The 27,010-nt window shown below is 44.4% G+C and overlaps 1 protein-coding gene across 2 annotated transcripts in view; it reads right to left on the bottom strand.

Moving 5' to 3' along the window:
• Positions 1–27,010, bottom strand: part of GRM3 (glutamate metabotropic receptor 3) — a 148,585-nt gene that overhangs the window by 68,914 nt on the left and 52,661 nt on the right. The window lies entirely within an intron of this gene.

Genomic DNA, 27,010 nt, shown 5'->3' with positions numbered 1-27,010 from the left:
TTCAGCAGGAGCAAAGGGACCACAAGGGCAGATTTTCATTTGGGCCAGGGCCAGCTGTGCAACCTGATTTCAGTGTCAGAGGGCATGGGAAATAGCAGAGGGGTACCTGAACATGTGCAGAGTGGATTTCCTTCAAATCCTATCCACAATAATGGGAGGAGCGGAGTTAGTTGGGAGTGGCTGCCAAACAGATTTGAGCCCCAGCACATTCCTTTTTAGAAACCAACAAATGTGTAGGGAAATGGGGGGGGGCGGGGCGCAAGAGTCTAATTGCAAGGCGAAGATCTCTTTCTGCCCTGCTGAAATAGCCAACCAGCAACTGACAGGGCCTGGTGACCCTGTCTCCCCCTGTGCCGGCCTTACAAGGAGGAGACTGGGAGAGTTGAGTGGCGCTTGCCTGAGTCTGCAGCTCAGCAGTCTAGGCCAAGAGCGGTGGGTTGTAGTCTGAGCAGCAGACTGGAAATCTTTGAAGAATAGACTTCAAAGGGAAAGGGGAGGGAAGAAACAATGTATAATCTTCATACAAATGTGCTCAAGGGTCTCTGAAGCTCAAAGCCTTTACTGATTTTAGAATTAATTATCACTTGCCACTAGCAAGCTTTTATTCACAGGTAACTGGTACAGCAATCAGAGGCCTTTAGGTGTAAAATTCATGAAATTGTATTAAACTGATTAAAGCTAAGTAAACCACCAGATTTCCCTTTGGTATCTTTGCAGCACTCCCCCTCCCCAAATTCCCTTCCAAATGTTTGATGTCAAATCCTCTGCATCATTTATATGCAGGGAGTGGGGCCAGCTCCCAAAAATTCAAATGCTGAAAGGGCTGTATTGGAAATACTGCAAAATATAAATTAGAAATTATCCTTGCCACGCTCTCCGGCTTTTTGGTGAATAAGTGAGCATATGCAAACTCAGGCACCAGTGTTCCTCAACAAATGCAAAAGCAGTTCCGGGAAGGAGTCTTGCTGGTGTAAATCAGCATGCCACAATTTGAGTTATATTGTTGGAGAGTCTGACCCCAAACCATTTGTCAACCCCGTGACTCTACCGTCTATATTTTCCGCATTCTTTTTGACAATGGAAGGAGAATGTCACAAAGATAACTCTCCCTAGACTAATAAATAAATAGTTGACATAGTTCTTCCCATCATCTCTATTTCCCAGGGACAGTCCCGGATTTACAGAAGCCGTCTTGGTTTCTGATATGATCCTGGAATGTCCCGCTTCTCCTTAGGTCATCTCTATTTCCGTCGGAGAAATGTTGGAGGGCATGAGGTAAGACTGGGAACGTCCCCAGTCTGAAACCCTTAATAGCCACTACCAGTCAGTGCAAGCAATGCTGACTCCTCGGGTACCTTTCTGTGTTCCTATCTGCCTCCCTTACTTGCGAGGGTAAGGGAGTAGAGGCATTTTAAGAAGGGTAACTGATTTGCGATAAGTGATCCCAGAAGAGCTGCTGATTGTCTAAATTGGCCTTGGTTCGGTGCTGTTAATTGCTCATTTGTATGGCATGAGACTAGAGCTGCAGAAGTCAACAAGTTCAGCAATTCCAGGATGGGGATCAGCATGCCCTAAATACAATCATTTTAAAAGGAGATGCCAGACAAAAGTAGTACAATAATGTAAAACTGTCGAGATTGTTTTTGATCTCTCACTCACTGGTTATGTGTCAGCATTGCTCCAATAGCTCCCAGCTTGTGCCTATGGAGAGATGTTTTCTCAAAGCTCTGCATGAAGAAAGTTTGGTTCCTTGCTTGTTTCGTAGAGCCAGGAACCCATGTCTGGGGGCACTTGTGGGCTGGATGAGGCAAAATAATCTGAGCTTGAATCCTGGCAAGGCTCTGTGGGCGAGTGCTTCTCGTGTTGGAGAGATTAGTCAATCACCTGCTTTGGACGGGGCTGCCCCCCCTCTGAAGGAGCATGTGTGCTGCCTTGGGATGCTCCTGGATCTAGCTTGGTCACTGAGGTCCAAGTGGTCTCAGTGGCAAAGAGTGCCTTTTAGAGGCTTCAGTTGGTAAGACAACTGCAACCATCCCTGGACCTGCAGAGCTTGATCACAGTGGTCCAGGCACTGGTAAGTTCAAGGCTGGACTACTGCAATGCAGTCTACATGGGGCTTCCCTTGTGCTTCATCTGGAAACTGTATTTGGTGCAGAATGCTACAGCATGATTGCTTATAGCAAGGGTGAAACTAGGCTTTATTTCACCTGGGTCAAAGACCCAGTTTGGCACCCCCACATGCACACAGAGAGAGACTGAGACCCTCTGGAGGCTTCACCCGGGGCAAAAAGCCCCACCACAGCAACAGCTCTGCTTATAGTAATGCAATTTCTCAATATATTACACCAGTGCTCCAAAAACTGCACTGGCTGCCAGTTCACTGGGTTGAGCTCAAGATGTTACTTCAAGATGTTACCTTAACAGCTTGGGGCCAGTTTACTTAAGGGATCACCTTGCCCCCACATGCCCGCTCTGTCATTTGGAACTGCGGAACGTCCCTCCTGCATTTGTAAGGAGTGCGGCAGCGCTTATACTTTGGAACTCCCTGCCTATTGACGTTAGGCACGGGCTATCACTACACTCCTTTAGACGCCTGCTGAACATGTTTCTGTTTCAGTCAGTTCTGTATTCAGACACATTACTGGTTACACGTGTTTTATTGTTTTTAGATGCTTCTAACAGTTAAATGTTTGAAATATGTTTTTATTTCAACTGTGTTTTCATCACAGATGTGTTTGCCACCCTGGAAGGAGGAATGGACGGAGAGGAATGGACATATGCAAGAAAGGGGGTGGTCATGGTTCAGAAGGAGAGGTGGCCCTCAGCCCTGCTCTATGATCAGCTTGGGGCTCTTAAACCCATGAGCAGGACCTAAAAGCAGTGGTCAACGCTGAGCTCTGGTGTAAGAGGGGCATGTTGTACTTGGAGAGTTGTAACTTTGTGGAACTGTCTTTGTTCAATTTTTTCTTGGTAGATCAACTCATCCACCCAGACTGCTGCATATAAAAAGGGAAGGGTGTTTTCTTCTTTGGGGGACATTCTTGTGTGATGAACAGTTAGTTGCCAAGCCCATCTCTTTTGGCTCATCGCTGAGATTCCCAAGACTGCAAAGCCGCAGGTGACTGGCTTTGCTTCCTGCCCCCTGCCAAAGAGAAAATTGTTGACCTTCTGGAGCATTTGTTTGATTAGAGATAGTTGACACAGCTTGTGGGAAATCATTTTGTAGGGGGAAAGAATCTCACTAGTTCCTCTGTATCCTTAGCTTTCATCTTCCCTCCTGCTGCGTATCATGAACAGCCCACCGAAAATATCTTGTGAGGACCAAGGGTGAGGCCAGGCAGATCTTCCCATCAGGACAGAGGACTGCAGCCTGCAAAAAGGTTGGGCTGTTGATTGTGACTCAAATGGTCTCTGTTCTGAATTCCAGGGTTGGAAAGCATATCTCAGGATTTAAAGATGGTATTGGGAATGGCTATAATACAATTCCGCCAAAGCCCATTCTCATGACCAGCTGTGGTTTTCATTTTATATATTACTTACTAAGACCTTCCACCTTTTCTTCATGGAGCTCCAGCGGACATACCTGCTTCTCCCCCTCATTTTATCCACTTTAAAAAAGACCCTGTGGGGTACGTTAGGCTGAGAGGCAGTTCCTGGCCTCAGGCCACTCAGTGAGCTTCATGGCTGGGAGGGAACTTGAACCCTGGTCTCCCAGGTACTAGTCCACCAGTCTAGTGGTCTAGTGGACCACTCCAGCACGTGGTCGTCTTCCTCAGGGACTCCTCTCTTTTGGAGTGACGATAGGTACAAAGTGTTAACTGGGTCATGTTTTAGGAAGGGCTGGGGTTAGACATCCTCCCTGGGCCCACTACCCCCTCTGTCCATGGGGCTGCTTTCTCACAGCTGTGATTGTGGCTGCTGCTTCTCTTCCTCACCCTGCTTAGGGCCTGGCTGTTTGCTGCTTGGAGAGCCAGGGAGCTGGTGGGCCATAGCATTCACTCCCCCTCACACCATTGACTAGGGGACAAGTGAGCCATCAAGCCTGAACAAGTCTTGTCAGTCAGCCCAGAGTGTTTTGCCACTTGGGGCAAAACAGAAAATGGGGCTCCACCTCTTTCTCCTCCTCCACTGCATGAGGTGACTCAGGGGGGCCCAGGGAAGCACTGGGGGTGCTGAAGGTGGTGGGGGATCAAAAAGGAGGCTGGAGAGGAGCAGATGAAGGTGTGGGGGGGCTGTGGGCACTGTGCTCCTTGGGGCCCGGATCTGCTGCCCCTCCCAGCTGTCCCCAGCCACCTGCCCAAGGCAAACTGCTTCACGGTGTCTCATGGTTGGACCGGCCCTATGTCCTTCGCAAGTGCCCAACCAGCCTAGTCCTTGTTGCTGGCCCTGTGCTGTGCCCCTGTCTGCAGTGAATATGCTGGTCAAAAACACCTCTCAAGTAGTTTCCTTCCCTTTCTTTTTTTTTTAAACCCCTGTGATATTTTGGTGATTATTGTGAAGTTTCTCCCGGCCCCAAATGGAGCACTTGGAAGTTGTTGAGGGACCACTTAGCGTACTTTTTGTGTGCTAGAAATCTAAGTGCATTCAGAACTTATATTTTAATCACAGTAGTCCTTCAAATGCAGTGGTTGTGCATCTGGAGTCAATAGGAAGCAACAAGGAAATCACAGTTTTTTCTTCCATGCTGGGCTCCATTATCATAAAAACAGCACAGTATGATGAAAACCATGGATCCTACACCAAGGCCTTGTTAGCCTATTTGACCACGGTCAAAATGGCTTCAATCTCCACCGGGAAAGAAAATAAGTGAATTACAGGGCCAAGCACAGACGTTCTTGGCTCTTCAGCAATCTTCAGTGACCCACCAGCTCTGTTCAGCTGGTCTGCTCTTCTCTTCTCTTGAAGTTAACTGGCAGCCACCACCAGCTCTTGCTAGGCTTATTCTTTATGAGACAGTTCCTGTCATGATTCATGGAGACGCCCCCTGTAACCAAATGGGAAATCCCCTGATTTGGGTCAAGCTGCGTCCATGTAAGGCCAGCAGAGCAGGCTGTGACTTTTGGCGTCATCATTCATCCTCAGGCGAGCTAGTCCTGGTGTAACTATTTATGATGTTGCGCCATGTGACCCTTAAGCAGTTGTCAGGTCTAGTGTGATCATTGTAATAAGCAACATGCAACATAAAGTCAGAGGCATCTAGGAGAGATGATGCATTTTACTATCACCTACATCAGGCGGTTTAACTGGCAGGAACAATGGTGGTAGCAACAAACTGATGTCTAATAATTTTATGGAATCAGGAACACTGGTCTTTAAAGCAGTGGTGGAACTACACTGAACAAAATGGGGCTTTTCATAGCATCACTTTTGTTTTTGGCAGTCCAAACAATTTAGAAAACATTTTCTGTCAATAGTTGAGGAAAGCACAACTCAACAGTGTTGCTCTACTGCTAGATATACTGTGATGGGCAGACCGAGTTCCTTCCCTATGCAAGAACGGACACGCCAAACATTTGCCTCTGCTGCCGCCGTGTCCTCTTCTCCTGCCCCAGATGAGGCTTATAAGCCCTCGGGTGGGCAGGGGAAGGGTGGTGGAGGTGGAAGCAGAAGTGGGCACACGAGGTTTGAGACAAGCTGACCCCGACCCTATTCATGAAGCACTGAGCATTTGTGTGCATGACTGTTTGATTCCTTGCAACAACTCTAGAGCCAGTTGCAGTGGGTCTGAACTGGGATCCCTGGAAGTCCCTTGCCCCCTCTGGCTGCTGCTTGCAGGATGAAACCACAGACCTTAGCTGGGCCACCAGCACCTCTTTTCATAATACTCCTGGTCCTGGAAACCACGTGACCACAGAAAGCCAATCCCATGCCAATGACAGCCAGATGGACAGCACCCTTTTGGTTTGTGGCTCTTACTGCTTTAGGAGCCCAAAGGAGCCCCGGTGGGGCCCTCCCTGAGGGACAGAAATCACCTTGCTTTCTGTCCCAGCTACTTGCCCTGCCTGCTTGCCTGGATTCTTTCCTTAACTGCTCAGCTCCTTATAAATTAAATATACTTCCATTCATACATTGTATAACAGTGGATGCAAAGACATGTAGCTGTATGCTACCCATATATTCTGTCCCAAGTCTTACTTAGCTAACCATATGAATTGCACTTTAAACAGAATTGCAAGTCAGAGAGAATGCCATGAAATTATGAAATTTGCTGCTTTAAATTAGCTGTGAGCATGCATTCCCCCCCCCATGTTGTTCTACTTGGCCTCAAATTATATTGTCAAGACTATTATGAACTTTCTATTATGGCTTTTCAGAAGGATTTTTCTTTTTTAATTCACTCGTGTTTAAGCACTTGCAAGATGAGGGCTCTTAAGTGTTATTATCCTAATGTTTTCATGAATAACTCTTCTATGTTGCCAGATATCTTGGGGGTGGAGGGAGGGGGGGAATGGCAGCTGCAAGCTCTCATACCGCACCACATCAAAGGAATGCTATCATTCTTACTGATTTTGTACCTTAAGCTGCCATCTGTCGCCAGAAAGGTAACGGGTGAAGCCTTAGCCATCACTTGCCTCTACTTCACAACAACACAATTTCACAGAATCATAGAATTTGCTTGAATTACGTGTGGTGCAATTTTGTTAATGGCACAGATGCAGACCAAGTACAAAAGAAAAGAAGTGGCAATCATTCTGCTAGCCAGGGTGGCCAGCACACTGGTGGCCAGCACTGGAGTGGTGTTTGGTTAGAATCTGGCTAACTGGCATTTGGTCTGGGTGGCTGAGTGGATTTTGGAAAAAGCAACATGATTGTCGCCATGCTTCAAACAATGCCTCTGATCTGTGGACAGTGGCAGGCGAGACTTTTCATGCCATGATAATTGCCTGCTAATGCTTGCAGAACAAGTGGCTGTTAAGGCAGAGCAGTATAGCCAGTAAGCAGTTGACCACTGTGCTCCCAGTTGCCCTCTCCCTCTGTACAGAAGCCAGTTTAGGATGCAGAAACATCTTTTGAGTATTTAGGGATACTCTGTTTCTTAAATGATCTGTGGAAGGTTATAGCTGTATTTGGCAGCGGTCCTGTTTAAATGCAATAAGTCAGCAGTGCCCTGTCCCCATGCTGCTGTGATTTATTGTTTTGCACTGTGGTCCATGTCATATTTTGGAAAATTTGAATTTGGTCAGGGCATGGATGGAAGACCTCCAAGGAAATCAGAGGAGCTGCAGGAAGTGAGATGGCAGTTAGAAGAGGGGGGCAGTTCATATGTTGACCCTGGCTTAAAAGGCTTCTACTTGATGTAATCGGAGCTGGTTGAAAAATGTATCTGAATAATAATCATCATAAAATAATAAACATCATAAAAACCTGATGTTTTGTGCATGAAAAAGCTTCACATGTCAGTTTCCTTTCACTGACGATCACATCCTAGCCAACTTCAAAAATAGTTATTGAGCTTCCTCATCTACCTTAGTGACAGTTATCCACTATTCCCCCCTCCTGCCCCCCTCCCCAGCCATGGCAAGCTGAAGATAGGGTGGATGTCAGAGGAATTTTGTGTCACGCCCACTGGGCTGCGTGGGGTTTGAAAGGAGCAGTTTTTACTCTGAACAGTAGAGGCTCTGCTAGTTGCCTTCTTTGAGGGGACAGAGTAGGGATTGGGGGGGGGTGACACTAATTGGCCCCACCATGTCTTTTTCTCTTACTTCATACAGTTGGGTGTTGCCTGCATGACTGGAGTGGGGTTTGGTTAGAATCTGGCTAATTGGCATTTGGTCCGGGTAACTAAATGGATTTTGGAAAATATCTGACAAATATTGGAGCCAGAGTGGTGTTTGGGCCTGTCAGGCACATCACGACGAGCGTTGGCCAGTGGGGCCACAGTGCGCCCGTCAGGCTCATCTCCCTCAGGAGCCTGCAGTGAGAGAGAAGGCGTTTCCTGGGGCCTTGCTGTGTGATCCCAGCGTGAGGCTGGCAGCTGGCTCAGGAGATGGGAGAGTTGAAATGCTCCCATCAGTCCACCTCAGCACCCAGGCCTCACTGGTTTGGGTTAATTGGGTTGAAATATTATGATTGCAGATTCTATAGTTATATTTTTAAAAATATAGCCAGCTACCCATCAATTTTGTGTCATGCCCACTTGGATGAGTGGCATTTGAAAGGAATGGTTTTTAGTGTGGACAGAAGACAGAGATGTCTTGAATTTTTTGAACTTTTTGCAAAAGGTTGCTAAGGTTTTTCTGGCTGGCAAAAGCAGGCTGCTCAGATTCTTGGATGCCTCCTTGACTCGGCTTTAGGACTTGTGCTGCAGACCTGAAGGAGTATCTCTACCCCCATTGTTCATCCCACAGACTGAAGTCCTCCTCTGAGGGCCTTCTGGTGGTTCCCTCATTGCGAGAATTGAGGTTACAGGAAACCAGACAGAGGGCCTTCTCAGCAGTGGCACACCCGCCCCGTGGAACGCCCTCCCTTCAGATGTCAAAGAGATAAACAATTCTACGACTTTCTGAAGACATTTGAAGGCAGCCCTGTGTCAGTAAGTTGTTAATGTTAGACTTTTTTGTGCTGTATATATTCTGTTGGAGGGGGAAAACTCAGAGTGGCTGGGGCAATCCAGTCAGATGGGCAGGGTATAAGAAAATAATAATAATAATAATAATAATAATAATAATAATAATAATAATAATAATAATAATAATAATATGCTTGCTTTCCATCGGCACTAGCTACATATTTGTCAATAATAAATTGATTACAAAACCTCCATGCACCCACCATGGGCATTGCAAAACATAAAGGAAATCAGAGTTTGATGGCAGACTTTTAATTATTAATTTTAATTCTTATTATTTACTAGTCAGTCACATAGATAATTAATCCATATTAGACAGTGACCTATTGAACAGATCCCAGTAACATTCACAAAGGCAGCAGCAATGTGTAAAATGTTTTTAAATCCATCTGCCCATCCCATTTCTTTGCTCTCTGCTTAAACCCCATGGAATTCCTTTATATTCTACATGTCCAACTACCCCTGTAGCCAACAGGGTATCCCTATCAAAGTGGAGAGAGCACAAAGTGAGCTGGAAACAAATCAGGATTTTTTTCTAAATGCACAGATACAAGGTGAATCTTGGGGGCAGTGCACCCTAGTAGTATTTTGTGGTATCCATGAGATTTTCTTAGATTTCCTTATGTGCCCCCAGTCCCCAAAACATTGGGGACCCCTGCCTTAAAATTACGGTTTTTCACGGTTTGGACTAATTTCCACGCTAGGCGTTCCATTACCCATTTCAGTGTAATATCTGTAATGAAAATCAGCTGTGTAGGGAACAGATCCACAAGGATCTATCAGTTTCTCCAGCTATCTATAAACCTACCAAGGTGTTATAGCCAAACAGAATTCTTAACAAATCTGCCTCCCTGTGTAGCTAAATTTGCAAAGTGCATTTTGTTCTACCTGATTTGAGTTTCCTCCAAAGAAAAACAGCTTATGGACCAAAAATAGTTTAGTTTTGTCAAGTGTGAAGAACAGGCTAGATTCAGCTCGGTGATGTGTGTCATTCTATTCTATATGTGAAGTACAACATTTGTGTCTGCAAACAGGGTTTTGCACATGGCTGAATGGGGGCTATTTGGCAGAAACCCATCAGGTGAAATTGGTGTGCAAGGGATGATTAATAGACATAAGATTTGCTGATGTTCCTAGCTTGAAAACAACATTTCTTGGAGCAGAGATAGCAAGCACATTGATTGTTGATTCAGAAAAGTAATCGGTATGAAAAGCACCTTTTCATCTGACAAATGCCAAGACCTTTTGGTTTATTGAAGGTCCTATATTCTCTGTGACAGACAACAAGGGAGTCATTTCAGGAGAAGATTTCTGATATTTAAAATGCAACCAAAAGGACACAATTTCACTGGGTTTAGTCACTAATACAATTTTGGAGAAAGCCAACTGCTATCCATCACCAGGTTTCTGTGATGTCTTTATTGGTGGAATCCAGGAATAGATCGAGGTAAATGTCTAGCACTTGGTGGCTCTCCCTGGGTCCAATGGTCAAAGGTGGTGTTTTAGTTGCTCATAATTAAGCCTGTTCTGCTGTTGCTTTGTTGTGATGTTCTGTGTCACTATATTGATTTTTTGGGGAGTAGGCTTCGCTGTTGTAATATTAACTTTTATTTTCAGTACATTGCCTTGAATAGCTGCCGGAAAGCTGACATACAAATTTATGTGGCAAATAAAACACAATGGCCTTTTATGGGCTGGCATGTCTAGGAATGCATGTCTAGGGACACGGGTAGCACTATGGGTTAAACCACAGAGCCTAGGGCTTGCTGATCAGAAGGTCGGCGGTTTGAATCCCCGCAATGGGGTGAGCTCCCGTTGCTGGGTCCCTGCTGCTGCCCACCTAGCAGTTCGAAAGCACGCAGTGCAAGTAGATAAATAGGTACCACTCCGGCGGGAAGGTAAACGCCATTTCCGTGTGCTGCTCTGGTTTGCCAGAAGCAGCTTAGTCATGCTGGCCACATGACCCGGAAGCTGTACTCTGGCTCCCTCGGCCAATAAAGTGAGATGAGTGCCACAACCCCAGAGTCGTCCGCGACTGGACCTAATGGTCAGGGGTCCCTTTACCTTTACCTTTTTATGTCTAGGAAAGGGCAATACTATTATTTTATTTGTTGTTGTGTTTATTTCATTTACATCCTGCCTTTCCTCCAACAATCACAAGGTTGTGTATGTCATGGTTCTTCTCCACCTCTTACAGCACCCTGTGAGGTTGGTTAGGAAAAGAGATGGTGACTGGCCCAGCCATGGCTGACAGAAGATTTGAACCGGGGTCTCTACAGCTACAGTCTGCCACTCTGACCTCTGCAAACTGTGCCAGAAATACCCTCTCCTGGCTCCTCCCTGCACCCCACCTTGCTCTTGGCAAGGATTGATAACTTTTTTCCCTGTCAGGCAAAATCAATAAATAAATTGCTTGTCATGTTGGAGCCCTGCCAGAAGAAAAAATGGGCAATCCTATGGGCTGAGGAAGGGGAGCAATGATAGCACATAACACATACTGTTAGCTTTCTGCTTCTTGGGAACAGCAGTGCAAGGTTGTGCTACATTTCCCTTGTCTTAAATTGTAGGACATTGCTGCCCCCAGCCCAAATACAGCATGGTGATTTCTGCCCTGCAGCTGAAACTTATATTTATGCCAGGCTGTAAATGCCCACCCCCACCCCACCCCCCGCAGGAGTCCCCAGCCACTTGGTCCAGGGTGGGCACAGTTGGAATTCTGAGAAAGTGTTGTGGTTGCCAGTCACAAAATGGCTGCTGAGAAGGTGTGGTGTAACATCCAACAGAGCAGAAAAAGAGGCAAGGTGATGGCATGCGCATCCATCAACCATCAATGGGAAACCACCTGCACTAGCCACTGCTGTACTCACTCACACTGACAAAATCCCTCACACTTTGATCTCTGAGGATTAAAGGGAAACTGGAGCAGAGGTGTGAAGCCTTTTCCAAGTGTCCCTGCATTTCCCTTTTAAGTCTCAGAGATCAGAATCAGACTTAAAGGGGGGAGGGACTCGCAAAAGGCTTTAAGACAGCCCCACACTTCCATCTGAGCAAACAGGAGTGCAGAAGCAGTCTTAAAGGCTTTGCAAAAGCCTTTTTGAAGTTTTCAAAGGGCACTTTTGCACAGGACTTTAATTCCCACTCAGCTGATGAGTAGGAATTAAATCACGGTGCCTTGGCTGAACAATTTTGTTTCCTGCTGATAACAGGATCATGCAGCTAATGCAGAATTAAACTCTGTCCCCTGCACACCAGTTGATTTCCTCAGTGGGGGAAATAACCCTGTGAGCCCAATTGGACCCTCTGGTGGGCCAAAACTGGCCTGCAGGCTGGTGGTTCCCAATCCTTGCTCTACCTGGGAGGTACAACAAAGCTGGCTGAGCACATGCAAGGAAAACATAGCAAGCTTCCTTACCTTGAGTCAGACCATTGGTACATTGAGCTCAGTATCATCTCCCTCCCTCCCCAGCCAGTGTGGCCAATGGGCAGGGATGTTGGGAGTTGTCGTCCAGCAATACTGGAGGGTCACAGAGACAGATAGCAGTTCTGGGGGCTTTCAGGTGGCTTTTGCAGCTAACTGGAGATGGCAGGGATTCAATGTGCATATGAAGCACCCCTTCCTTTTATTTCCTCAATTGTGTCGGAAGGAATGCACAGAGGGCAAGCAGTCAGTCTGTGTGATGTGTCCATACTGTGGCTATAGCAAAAATGGATTGGTGACCCAGTAGTATTTCTGACATAAACTTGGTTGTTTTCTAAATGCGCAGGCAGGCAGCTGGACAAGCGAATGAGTCAAAGATTTTTTAGAATGAAAAAGAAATCTAGTTTTGAGTCTTGCGTTGTGTGTATTCCCTGTTTGCAAAAAAACACAGAGAAGGCTTCCTCGGCTATTATCCAGCCTAAATGCAGCATAGCTGTGCCAAGTTCAGTGCTGATTTAAATCTGAGGAGCATTTTGTGATGATAGATAGATAGATAGATAGATGATAGATAGATAGATAGATAGATAGATAGATAGATAGATGATAGATAGATAGATAGATAGATAGATAGATAGATAGATAGATGATAGATAGATAGATGATAGATATAAATTTTTTCAACAAAAGCCTTCCTGAAGGCACACTTCCTGCAGCCGTTTCAACAGTGATGACTAATGAAGCTTCCAGCTACTGCTCACAGGGGACTGAGAGAAGTGTTAGGGTGTGAGAGGCTGAGAATGCATTCAGGCCAGGAATCAACATATTTGGGCGATTCATCTTCTGTACCTGATGGAAAAGTGGAAAGAAGCATGCCGCACCATGCAGATGTGCATTACACAAAAGGTCATCCTTTGTGGACCTTAAAAGAAAGATTTCACACATCAAGACTACCTAGCTGTATAGTTTAGAGAAAGGAGGGCTATGGGTGGGGGGGATGAACAAGGATGGTGAAAATCATATCTTGTTTGTGGACAGAGACTTCCTGCCTCCCTCTTACTTGATAAAATAAATTATGGTGCCTAAAAGTAGCTAGTGATGCTATCAGGCCCACCTCTATAAATGGGAACTGTTCTCATGTTGCCAACCTCTGCACCTTCCTCACGGAGGTTCCATGGAGAAACACTGCATATGATGATGCAGATGAAATCAGCCTTCTTAAAGTCCAGAGGGCATGTCTGACTACTTTCAGCTTTCCCTTGCCTGTGTATAATGAAATCCAATAGAAGACAGTCACTTCCTCCCAAGGTTCCCTGTACTTTCACTTCATCATTCAGTACCTTCCTGTTCATAAGGGCCAGGTCCAAGATAGATGATCCCCTTGTTGCTTCTTCCATCTTCTGGGAAATGAAATTGTCAGCTAGGCAATGGAGGATTTTGTCAGACCTTACTTTCCTGGCAGAGTTTGAGTTCCAAAAGATATTGGAGAAGTTGAAGTCTCCCATGACTGTTATATATCTCCTTTTTGAATGTTTCATAATCTGCTGTAGTAAGGCACCATCCAAGTCTTCAGTCTGGCTTGGTGGTCTATAGCAGACCCTTACAGTAAGGTCACTGTTGTTTCTCTCGCCTACAATTTTTACTCATATATTCTCAATCTGCTTTCCATGCTCCAGGTCATGGATCTCTTCACAAGTGTTACACATTCTTTACACAAAATGCTGCTGCTCCTCTCTTCCTGTTTGGTCTATTCCTTTTGAACAGGTTATACCCCTCAAATCCTACATTCCGGTCATGAGTCTCATTCCACCAAGTTTCAATAATGCCTATTAGGTCATATTTGCCATCCTGTATTAAGAGCTCAAATTCAAACTGCTTGTTTTCCAAGCTCTCTGCATAAAGACAAGAATACAGACAACTGAAACTATGAGCCATTCCCTCCAGCTATTTCCTTCCTGAAGTTTCCTGCCCTTTAGCAGGTTTCTGTAGCACCACCTCAGTTTCTTGTGCATCAATGAAGATATTATCCCCAGTGCCAGGTATTTCCCTGTTGTCTATACAGTGGTACCTCTAGTTATGAACTTAATTCGTTCCGGAGGTCCGTTCTTAACCTGAAACTGTTCTTAACTAGAGGTGTGCTTTCACTAATGGGGCCTCTTGCTGCCACTGCGCCGCTGGCACACAATTTCTGTTCTCATCCTGGGCAGTGGCGTAGCGTGGGGGGTGCAGGGGGGGCCGGCCGCACCGGGCACAACATCTGGGGGTTAGGGTTAGGGGGCGCAAATCCACGGGTTAGGGGGCGCAAATTACTTGCCTTGCCCTGGGTGCTGACAACCCACGCTACGCCACTGATCCTGGGGCAAAGTTCTCAACTAGAGGTAACTCTTCCAGGTTAGCGGAGTTTGTAACCTGAAGCGTTTGTAACCTGAGGCGTTTGTAACTTGAGGTACCACTGTAATATTTTCTCCCTCCCCCTCAGGATTTAGTTTAAAGCTCTCCTGATCAGGTTTGCAAGACTCTTAGCAAACACATTATTGCCAGCCGTTGTGAAGCGCAGCCCATCTCTTGCCAGAAGTTCTTCCTCAAAGAAGTCGAGACCACAGTGCAAGAAGCTAGACCTTTCCTTACAACACCACCTGCACAGCCAATGGTTTACTTTTAGTATCTTCCTGTCTCTTTTTAAAAAGCGGATATTGCATTTTAGTTACAGCTATGTTGGTTTTTATTATTATTATTCATGCAAGTTATTGTAAAGACAATTAAGAGAAGGTTTACTGTAAATGTCACATGAACAAAAAAATATGTTTTCAATGTTGTTTTAACTACATTGAACTCTTTTAACATTTTTTTAAAAAGAGTCACACCATTTTTATTCCCTAATCTTGAAAATCTCCCCGTGCGGAATTGCTTTGTGATTTATAGGAGCATTTGAAGCCCTGGAGGAGTTGTCTGAATTTCAGTATCATCTCATGCTTTTATTGAAGGGGGGGGGGAGAGTCCTCCAACCCACTCCAGTAATTAACATTACACATTAGGCTTTTCTTTCTAACAAGTAAGTGCTCACAGTAATTTCGAGCATCATTTGCTGCATATAATATCACAAGTAATTAGTAAGCAGTATTAGGAATTTAGGGAGGGCAGGGGCACATGGCAGCTTGTGTTGCTATTTAAATATATCCTCTCCAAGTGGGGCCTGCAGCAAAATGCTGGTATTTGGGGTGCTCCTGCTCACTCTTCCAAGTCCCCTTCCCCGCTGCCTTCCATTTCATGCACACTGAGGATGCTCAGCCATCACTGGACCATTTTTAAGTCTCCCTTCCCTAGAGCTTTGTTTTTGTACTTTTGCGGAGCCCACTTGCACCTGTGTTTTGTGTGAACAACTGTGTATAGAGTGATTCACTGCAGGCATTGCAGATGGAATGCTACAGATAGACCGTCTCTGCAGGAGAACCAGGCTGGGTTACAGAGGAGGGCGGGCTGAGCAGGGGGCCACAAGAGCAGGGCAGGGCAATCAGATTTAGCCCAAGATGCAAAGGCTTTCGAGTAGATTCAAGGGAACAATGCAGTGTTTGAAGACCATTGATATTCATCCTCACATCTCTTTATCTCGTGAATCCTTTTCTCCCAAGAGCAAATCATGTGCCATATATTAAAATCAGGCTGGATTTCTTATGCACCAAATATAATTCTTCTGAAATTAACTCTGGGATTGATTGAAGGAACAAGAATAACACCCTCTAGTCATAGTTGTTGAAGGGACCGCCCAATAGCATTTGTTCTTAAGAGTGGGCTGGAGGAATAAGATGGAGCGAAATTTCAGAGAAAATAAAGGCTTTCAAAAGAGGAGGGATTCAACAAAGAATAGTGGAGGAGAACAGAGAAGGATTATGTCCCAGATGGTAGATGTTAGCACATAGGGGATAGAAAACTTAGTTGAAAAATATTTTCCTCCTCTGATTTGAGATTACAAGGAACTAGGGGCTGGTGGGAGATACAAATAGGCACCCACCCCCTTACAGATAGAGAAAATCAGGCTGCACACATGCACTTTGTTTGAGAATCAATGGAGACTGTGCTTTTTTCACCCTGTGTAGTCCACACAGAATTTGGATCTATTTTGCAAAGATCTATTTGCCCCTGTAAAGCTCTTCTTGAGAAAGTGGTTTCATTCTGACAAATTTTGCGGGAGGTGGTCTTTTTAAAAAAACCAATCAATCACAAACTGAAGTGGTGGAAATGTGCAGGTAGAAATGGGAAACTGAGAGAAATTGAAATGAACATATTTTTCCATCGGGGCATCGCTGCTTCATGATAGCAGTCAACGCTAGAGCATTTCTCCGTTTTCTCAGGGCTGAAGGAAAAGTTAGTGGTGGTAGCAAGCTGACTTATCAGATGAAGTGGGGTAGATGGGTAAATGGGAAAGCACATCCACCACGGGAGATCCTGAAAAGGGAGGAATTCTTCATCCATCTAAAAGGGCTTTAACTTCTCAGTGTTGAGATGAAAAGAGAAAAAATGCGTTAGATCTTGGAGTTCTTCCCCCTCATTGCTGTCATTGATGTTTTGCCTGAGTAAGGATTGACTAAAGAATTAAACCTCGAATTACAGGTAAATTCCTTAATTAACATACAGATTTGGTTAAGCAGTGTGCAAGGATGGCTATTGGCAGCTGAGATAAGGGAGAGCAATGGTTGAAAAAATTAAATGGATTAAAACATTTAACTGGCTTTAGGTTGTCTAATGAGTTATTAAGAGACTATATAATCCTCCTCTATCCATGTCCTCCACCCGCTGTACTTATTATTCTCCAAAGATAAACATGGCTGCTTCTAGTGGGGTTTTGTTTTCAAGTGACTTGTGTCTATAGCACTGAAGACCTGCAGCCAGTGAAGGTGAGGATCTGCAAAGCAATTCAGGGGGCTGGGCAATTTTATTTCCCCAGCATGGGGAAACAGCCATTGTGTCCCAGGCTCATTCTACGGTATTTGTAGTGAATAGGACCTTGAGTGTCAATGTGGGGGAATATCTTGCCAGAGACCCTGGAAAGTCAGGGAAGGTATAAGGTTGCCCAAGGCCTTTTCTAGAATATGGAGACTCTCCTTGAAAATAACCATATCCTCTGGTTAGGAGTGTGGGATGTGCTACATAAGTGGCATTCAAGTACAACATTCCTTGCCTAGAATGGACATGCAAAGGGAATGCTTGTTCCAGCCAGTCGAAAACTTCCTGTTTCCTCCTGGGCTGGAGCATCCTTTCTTTTGCATGTGACTAGAGGTGGGCGTGACCTTACCTGTGCAGGTAACAAAAGCACAAGGCACAAAGCCCTCCTCCCTTCTTTTTGACTTCCTCCCATTGTTGAAGCAGCTTTTTAGCTAGAGATGCTTTCAGCCAACAGAGGACGAAGAGACTATCTCCATAGGGGATAGACTCACATGTATTTTTCTGTAACTAAGTCTGCCTTCAGGGATCCAACTGTGAACTGATGCTGCTGCTGCTGCGAGTAATCTACTTTCATATACAGTCATACCTCGGGTTGAATGTGCTTCAGGTTGAGCGCTTTCGGGTTGTGCTCCGCGGCAACCCAGAAGTAACGGAGCACGTTACTTCCAGGTTTCGCTGCTCACGTATGCGCAGACGCTCAAAATGATGTCACGTGCATGAGCGGAAGTGGCAAAACATGACCCGCACATGCACAGACGCGCCATCGCGTCTTACGTTCTGTTCAGGATGCAAACGGGGCTCCGGAACGGATCCCGTACGCATCCTGAGGTACCACTGTACCTTAAATAAGATTGTGGAGTGTTTATTCTTTTAACAGGGAAATAAGGAATCTTACCAGGAAACTATATTGAGAAGCTTAAACAAAGCTTGCAGCCAGCTACCCGCTGTTGCTAGTGCAAGTTAGGAAGGATATTAATAAACAATATATCCTCTCTGGCCTCCCTGAACATTCCCACAAGGAGTGACAAACCTTGCCTGCTCCATGGGATGAGACAGGATGGCATTTATGCAGTCAAGAAGACCAAGGCATTTGGAGAGAAAGAGTGGCATGAGAGTGTGGAATATGAAACAGTCAAAGACCCCACTGGGGTACCAGTAGGCGAAGCTGCATGGGTTTGATTGTGTGAGCTTGTGGTGCCCAGTCTGGGGCCTTTGGGTGCTGTTTGACTACAGCTTCTGCAGTCCATGGCATTTCGCCTGCAGTTAAGCAACATCTGTGACCTTTGATTTGGCGGTGGGTCGTTCTGGGTGATGTGATATGAAGCATAAGGCTGCCAACCCTTGCTCCCTTGACATAGTGACTCCAACAAAATTAGTTATTGACTGGATCTATAGAGGAAGAGGGAGACCAGTGAGTCAACAGGCCTGGGGAGGGGGGGCAAAGAACTGACCTAGGTGACCCTTTTGGCCCCCTCAATCCTACAATTGCAGGAAAAACAATCTTATCATGTCAGTGACTAAGTCTTAAGTCCTCTGTGCACTAACTTACCTGGAAATAAGCCCCTTTATGCACAGCAAGACTTACTTCTGAGTAAATAGGAATGGGATTGCAAGGCAAGAGAAAACAAAAGCACACAAGTGAGTTTCCTTTTCTAAACAGTCATATTGACACTGTAAATGTCATTTAAATAGCCTCACAAGGAAACTTCAAATAAATATATCTCATCATTATGTGTATTTGACTGATTATGTTTCTTCTAACTTCATCCTCCTCTTGTTTTCTCGGGGGTAAAAAATAATATTTTGCCCCTGACCAGCTTGCTGAGTCTTAAAAATTGCTGCAATTGCATTTGAGTTTATATTACAAACAATATAAAATTCCCTAGTCTGTCTCAATTTCTCTCCTAGGAAAGCAGAGTTCAGTCAAACTGCACAATTAATTTGAGATCACTTTTGGGAAGAAGAGGGGTGGGTTAGGAAAAGATTGCGTGAAGCTCTGCAGCTCTCTTCTGGGGGATTTCAGGTCTATGCAAGGAAGCTTAACTCACTTTCCTATAAAAAGTAGCTCATTGTTTTTCTGGAACTGTCCTATCAGGTATGTTCTCCTTTAAAACTGCAGGTTGCATCCTTTTCATCCTATGGCAGATGCACACCCTCCATATGCTTAAGTGTCTCGTGCGCCAGAGCTTGCCTTGTAATGCCAGAAAGGTACCTCTTGCACAGCTGAGAATCACAAGATTTGGAGGCTCAAGCTTTTGTGTGTGCATGTGAATCGTTGCAGATGATGTTAAGTATAACAATTTAATTTACTGAGATTGGGAATGTTTAAATGCATTACTGTGTGTTTAATTCTGGAATGTTCCCCAGTAATTATCCACCTTCCTCGTCCAAAGGAAATATGCATTCTGTTGCCTAATGGCTGTGTGGGTTGCAGTGCTCCTATAACCTTATCGTCTTTGCATATCAGCAGAGATGGACCTTTATGGCCTGATCCCACCAATTCACTGGTGTTGGGTTTCCCCCCAAAAGGAAGGAACCTTTGATCACTTAACATGATATATTGATGCTAACTATTTTGATATTTCTCTCTGTGATTCCATCAGCATTGTGCTCAAAATTGCCACAATATCCTGCTGTGTGATACTGCCTCACCAGCACAGCTGCTGGTGTATCACTTCTCTTCAGCAGTCATGCGCTGGCGCATGAGTCTTAGGCTTCGGAAGAAAGAAGCTCTTTGTAACAGATGTGAATGAAATTTTACATGTGCAATATTGATATGTAGCCAAAAAATAATAATGTGAATAAATCCTGGGGAGAGACCTCATTGTGGGAGTTTACTATAGATCCCCAAGCCAAACGGAGGACATAGATGATGCCTTCCTGGAACAGATGGCCAAGCATGCAAAAGGAAGGGAGATAGTAGTAATGGGGGACTTCAATTACCCGGATATTTGTTGGACGTCAAACTCAGCCAAGAGCATAAGGTCAAACAGATTCCTCACTGGCCTTGCAGACAACTTCATTGTCCAGAAAGTGGGAGAAGCAACAAGAGGAACAGCCATTTTAGATCTGGTCCTAACCAATGTTGATGAACTGGTTAGTGGGGTAGATGTGGAAGGATCATTAGGCGCGAGTGATCATGCTCTTCTGAAGTTTACTATACAGCGGAAAGGAGCAGCCAAGCATACTAGGACTCAATTTCTTGACTTTAAGAAAGCCGACTTCATAAAACTTAGGGAAGTACTGGGTGAGATCCCATGGACAGCAATACTAAAAGGAAAGGGAGTTCATGATGGCTGGGAGTTTGTTAAGAGGGAGATAGTAAAAGCACAATGTCAGGCAATACCAATGAGACGGAAACATGGAAGGTGCCTAAAGAAGCCAGGGTGGCTATCTAAAGAACTTTTAACTGAATTAAGATTAAAAAAGGATGTGTACAAAAAATGGAAAAGGGGGGAAACCACCAAAGAGGAATTCAATCAAATAGCCAGCACATGTAGACACAAAGTCAGAAAAGCTAAAGCACAGAATGAACTCAGGCTTGCTAGAGAGGTTAAAAGCAACAAAAAAGGCTTTTATGGGTATGTCCGCAGCAAAAGGAAGAACAAAGAAACAGTGGGGTCACTCAGAGGAGAAGATGGTGAAATGCAAACAGGGGACACAGAAAGGGCTGAACTCAATGCCTTCTTTGCCTCAGTCTTCTCCGATAAAGAAAACAATGCCCGACCTGAAGAATTTGGAGCAAATGATTCAGCTAAGGAAACACAGCCCAGAATAACTAAGGAGATAGTACAAGAATATTTGGCTAGTTTAGATGTATTCAAGTCTCCAGGGCCAGATGAACTGCATCCAAGAGTATTAAAAGAACTGGCAGATGTGATCTCAGAACCACTGGCAGTCATCTTTGAGAATTCCTGGAGAACAGGCGAAGTCCCGGCAGACTGGAGGAGGGCAAATGTTGTCCCTATTTTCAAAAAGGGGGAAAAAGAGGACCCAAATAATTACCGCCCAGTCAGTCTGACATCAATACCAGGGAAGATTCTGGAGCAGATCATTAAGCAAACAGTCTGTGAGCACCTAGAAAGGAATGCTGTGATCACCAATAGTCAGCATGGATTTCTGAAAAATAAGTCATGTCAGACTAACCTGATCTCGTTTTTTGACAGAATTACAAGCCTGGTAGATGAAGGGAACGCAGTGGATGTAGCCTACCTTGATTTCAGCAAGGCATTTGACAAGGTGCCCCATGATATTCTTGTAAAGAAGCTGGTAAAATGCGGTCTTGACTATGCTACCACTCAGTGGATTTGTAACTGGCTGACTGATCGAACCCAAAGGGTGCTCATCAATGGTTCCTCTTCATCCTGGAGAAGAGTGACTAGTGGGGTGCCACAGGGTTCTGTCTTGGGCCCGGTCTTATTCAACATCTTTATCAACGACTTGGATGATGGACTCAAGGGCATCCTGATCAAATTTGCAGATGACACCAAACTGGGAGGGGTGGCTAACACCCCAGAGGACAGGATCACACTTCAAAACGACCTTGACAGATTAGAGAACTGGGCAAAAACAAACAAGATGAATTTTAACAGGGAGAAATGTAAAGTATTGCACTTGGGCAAAAAAAATGAGAGGCACAAATACAAGATGGGGGACACCTGGCTTGAGAGCAGTACGTGTGAAAAGGATCTAGGGGTCTTGGTTGACCACAAACTTGACATGAGCCAACAGTGTGACGCGGCAGCTAAAAAAGCCAATGCAATTCTGGGCTGCATCAATAGGAATATAGCATCTAGATCAAGGGAAGTAATAGTGCCACTGTATTCTGCTCTGGTCAGACCACACCTGGAGTACTGTGTCCAGTTCTGGGCACCACAATTCAAGAAGGACACTGACAAACTGGAACGTGTCCAGAGGAGGGCAACCAAAATGGTCAAAGGCCTGGAAACGATGCCTTATGAGGAACGGCTAAGGGAGCTGGGCATGTTTAGCCTGGAGAAGAGGAGGTTAAGGGGTGATATGATAGCCATGTTCAAATATATAAAAGGATGTCACATAGAGGAGGGAGAAAGGTTGTTTTCTGCTGCTCCAGAGAAGCGGACACGGAGCAATGGATCCAAACTACAAGAAAGAAGATTCCACCTAAACATTAGGAAGAACTTCCTGACAGTAAGAGCTGTTCGACAGTGGAATTTGCTGCCAAGGAGTGTGGTGGAGTCTCCTACTTTGGAGGTCTTTAAGCAGAGGCTTGACAACCATATGTCAGGAGTGCTCTGATGGTGTTTCCTGCTTGGCAGGGGGTTGGACTCGATGGCCCTTGTGGTCTCTTCCAACTCTATGATTCTATGATTCTATGAAATGACTGAAATGACTTGAAACATTTAGAGAAAAAGTAGAATCTCTCTCTACTGTTTTTTTGACAAAGTGAAGCTGGGCCCCATAAGGGCTTATGCATGTTCAGTTGTATTTTTACTTTGAGAAGACGACTCCCTCTCTCCTCTTCAGAGCTTACCAATACCTGCTTCACAAACTTTTGGCAATTAGCTATTTGTACAATAAATGCCATGATTGCAGGTGTGCAATGCAGGTTTTGCATTGCATAACCCGTTTCAGAGGGTTTCCTTTTGCGGAATTTGGAATGCTGGTTCTCATAATTTTGTCATAGTCTGGGAAGAAGGATTCATGAAATAAAGGGAAGCACTAGATGCATGTGAGTAGAGATATGTGCCAAGCACAGAGGCTATGTCTATTTCCTGGTCCTGTCTTCTAGTTTCTTGCTGCTCAGTCCATGTGCGTTCAGGGCTGGAACCTTGCTTAGACAGAGAAAGGGGAAATGAGAAAGAAGGAACCATGTGGGCTAGATTAAGAAGAGACTGAGGAATCACAGTCTCCCAGCATTTAGCAACAGCTCTCCGTTTGTGTGTTAAAGCCCACGTTCTATCATACCCGTTTTGGGTTTGTCCTCTGTCACCCAGAATATGATAGTAATTTGTCCATGATTTTTGTGTTCCTAGATAGTTTTCCACTGAATTACTCACTCCCAGTTTAAAATTACACTACATTTCATAGGACACGCCATCAATTTAACAGTGCTTCATAATGTTAGTTCCACCTTGTTTTGCTTGCAGTTATTATGTTGATTTGGTAACTACAATTCAGGTCAACTAACAGTGCAAGCTGAACCATGTCTACTCAGAAGTAAGTCCTATTGAATTCAGTGGGGTATACTGCCAGGAAAATGGGGTTAGGACTGCAGTCTTTGTCATGATAACTAGGTTGCACCGGAAATCAAAGGTAAGAAGTTATTTATTCTCTTCTCAGTGAGCTAAAGTTTGGGGATTGGGGCAAATGGCAGGATGAACTAAGTCAGGCCGTGAATTAGCATCTTGTTTCCATGTGTTTTGAAAATGTTTTCATTGTACAAAGGAACAGTCGCTGAGAGAGAAAAATAGGGGGGATAGACTCTGTAGCTGTGGCTCTAACTGACATAGCCTATGATAATTTGGACACAGGGGAGCTTTGGGTGTTAGGAATGGGGTAACTTCAGCTGGAAAATTCATTCTTGTATCTTACAGCTGGTTTGCAGGCAACACTTAGAATCAGAGATTTGGAAGAGACCCCGAGGGTCATCTAGTCCAACCCCCTGCAATGCAGGAAACTCAGCTAAAGCAGCCATGACTTAAGGGTGATGTGATGGTTTAGCCAGCTTACAGTCATTCACACATCTGAAAACCCAAGAGATTTTTATTTTTGCCTTATCAAAAGCCTTCGGTGTTCAATTTGGTTATTGTGTTAATTGGAGCCTCTATTTATTAATGGGAGGCTCTTGCCTTTTACATGGCAGGCAGAACTGCATGAGGTTCAGTTCAGTCACTGATCCCCATGTCCTTAAAAAGCTTTCATTTGTTGGGTTTTAGCTGACCATGCCCCCTTTTAAGGCACAGAGCCGGAAAGAAAGGTGCTTAAGTTTCTCTGCACTTGGAATGGACCCCTTCCTATTCTTTAGAGGAAAAGATGTCATAGTTGTAACACAGATTAACTGATTATATCTGTGTGAAACATTTACACCGTGCAACTGGTTCTCAGCACAATGCTCAGTTTTGCTCCCTCGTTATTTCTACACTTGCACCTGGAAATTATAGGTTCAGCTAAGGCCAACCCCACATTATTTATTAGGGTTCTAAACTAACCAGGAGGGGGGGGGCTAATCAGCTTGACCTGCTCCTGTGCCTTGAGTGGCAGCTTGATGTGTGGAAAAACTACAATCTGAAGCTCTTCACACCATAGAGCTAAACATTATTACTTGCTAATGTCTGCTCTGCATATCAATCTGTGATCAAAGGCAAGGCTGAAGAGTTGGCAGCCCTCAAATTCAGGTTTTTGTTTCACTGAAGTTGCAGTTCTGTGGGTGGAATTCAACTAAATTTTAGCACATGGCTAAGTTAGGTCCATTAATTTCAGTAGGTCTATTCTGAGTAAACTGAATCCCACCCTATGCACACTTACCTGGGAGGGAGCGGCTTTGAAGATAGCATGGTTTAGTACACATGCTTAAGAATGGGCTGAATCTGTTCAAAGATAGCACAGCACAGAACATTAGCTATATATTACTGTACCCTATAGGGTCTGAGCTGATTCTCATGGCAGATTCATCTAGTGAAGAATGCAAGTAACATCTAGTGAAGAAGACCAGCATGTGTGAAAATGTGATCACAAATCTAACACACTCCACATAAATTGATTTTGAAACAATAAGCTCATGTACTCAGCTGATAGCCACCAGGTGTAGTCAATTGATGTCTATGTCTATGTGAACCACAGCTCTCAGTATTGGGAGGATGATTTCTCGCTGATATTTATTAAAAATGCTGCATTTTATGTAATGTATTTTGAACATATGCTGGCAAATAGCACCCCCTAAAATGCCATTTTTTAAAAAACAGCAACAGCAGCATCAAAGAGTCTTGTAGCACCTTAAAAGTCCCGCAGTTTTTTATTTTCATATTATTAAGTTATTTTAGTCTCCATGGTACAGAATTTGAGAAAAATAGTTTGTGTTCTTATGGCTGTACAACAGCTGATCACAGAAACATTGATGGTTTTTGGATAGTTGGTACAATGGATGATACAGGGGTAAAATATTTATGGACAAAGAAGTACAAAAGGCTGAGCTGTGTCTCCTTCCACCATTGAAGTTCTGTGGCTCTGATCACTCACTAATTAATGGGCCAAGAAGGTTTCTCATGCATATTCACAGATCTGCCCTACAACTGAAAGATTATGTTCAAATATTTTAAAGCACCATGATTTTGTTTTTGTTTTTTTAAAATGTGTTCACTTGCAGCTTCGTCTAGAGTAAATAAATAGTATGGTTTTACTCTGATTGCCTGGATCAAAACATGCAAGCAGCAAGCAATATCATTCATGCAGAAGAGAGAGGAATATCCTCAAAATGTACAGCCATTGTTCTGTGACAATATATTTGGTCAGGTGACTTCTACACCTTGCAAATTGTTTTCATGAATATTTAACCAACCAAGGGATTGTATGAGTGGAAATTCAGGCTAAGTCAGTGTCCTTAGGCTGTTTGACTTTACATTCTGCCAAGAAAGGTATTTTAAAACTAAAATTTGATCACTTCCCTACCAATGCAGTTAAATGCATTTCTTAAAGATTATAAAAACACAGAGCTACAATTGCTTTTCTTAGATAAATACATTTTAAAGCTAAGTCCTGGATTCCACCCCATTCCTCTGAAATTGGTACAAACAGTAAAATTATTAAGCAAATAGACTTGAAATTAAAATGCACACAGTAAATTAAAAGGTGTGGAAAATAACTGACATAAACTATGTATAGTGCTAAATATATACATATGACCCACATTCCAAAGGCAAAGATAACTTCTATAGCAAGCATAAAAAGAATCTGCATATACACAAAACATACAAAAATGAGTATAAAATGAGAAAGGTCTTGCCAACAGAGAAAACAGTGAAAAGAAAGATATAAATGAGGATTGGGCTATAGTTTCATAACTAAACAAATGCGCTTTGGGTCGGTTGCCCTAGAATATTGGTGACTATGGAATCACAATGGGAACAAGGAACCGAAGGTGATCTTCTGTTTTGGCCCCCCTGTCTGAGGACTGACATTTTTACATAAAATAATGAACACACTCTGACAGCTCAACCTAACAGGAGGTTCTCTCATGCAAGTCTCCTGGAAATAAATGGGAGCTTTGCAGGAGCATTCAGTGGGGCTTGCACAGCACCTCCTGGCAGATTGTCCCCAAAATGTTTAGATCTCTAACCACTATATCTGGTCATTTCTGTGTTCTGAATCTCTAAAATTTCACTCTTGCTTTGCCTTTAAGGAGGAAATTCTGTTTGTTATTGGCCATCAGATTTAAGAGCCAAAAACCTCATGCAACAAACAAACAAGTAAAGCCCTCTTGGCTGCAAGTCTCATCGTGCCATTTGCTTCTCTCAAATTTCTCTCTCCTCGCTCTCTTTTTTATTTGGGGCATGCAGGAAGAGGTCAAGAGAGAACAAGAGGGCTCACACCTGCTACATCTTTTGAAGGCTCCCGTTTACACCCAGGAAATAAAACAAGCCGGATTTCCAGCCCCTGCTTCTCTGCTCTCTTCCCCACTGCAAGAGGGCCAGGTCCCCGGAGATGCTCTGCTGCAAACCCTTTCCCACTTGCTCATCCCCTGCATGCGAAGTTCGAACACTTCCCGGGAGGAGCAGACCAACGCTGACCATCCAGGCACGCGAATCCAGAGTCAAACCACACTTGGCCCAGAACATGAAGTCCATCATAGAGGATGAGAGTCTTGGAGGGGGTCTTGGGGGACATCCAGCCCACCCGCTTGCTCAGCAATCCTTAACCACAACACCTTCTCTATTCCAAATGCATATATAATAGTAATTATTATAAATAGTAATATTTGGGGAGCCACTGCCTAGGGCTCCACCTTCCTCCTGGAGGGCTCCTGAGCTCTCGCTTTCTCTCTGCGCGGATCCCCTTCGGATTCAGTCATTCCTCGCCCGGGCTGCTGGCCCAGCTTATCCCGAAGACAC

This window comes from Podarcis bocagei (assembly GCF_964188305.1).
Source record: "Podarcis bocagei genome assembly, chromosome: 10".
In the NCBI taxonomy this organism is placed as follows: domain Eukaryota; kingdom Metazoa; phylum Chordata; class Lepidosauria; order Squamata; family Lacertidae; genus Podarcis; species Podarcis bocagei.
This window is presented reverse-complemented; position numbering and strand designations above follow the sequence as displayed.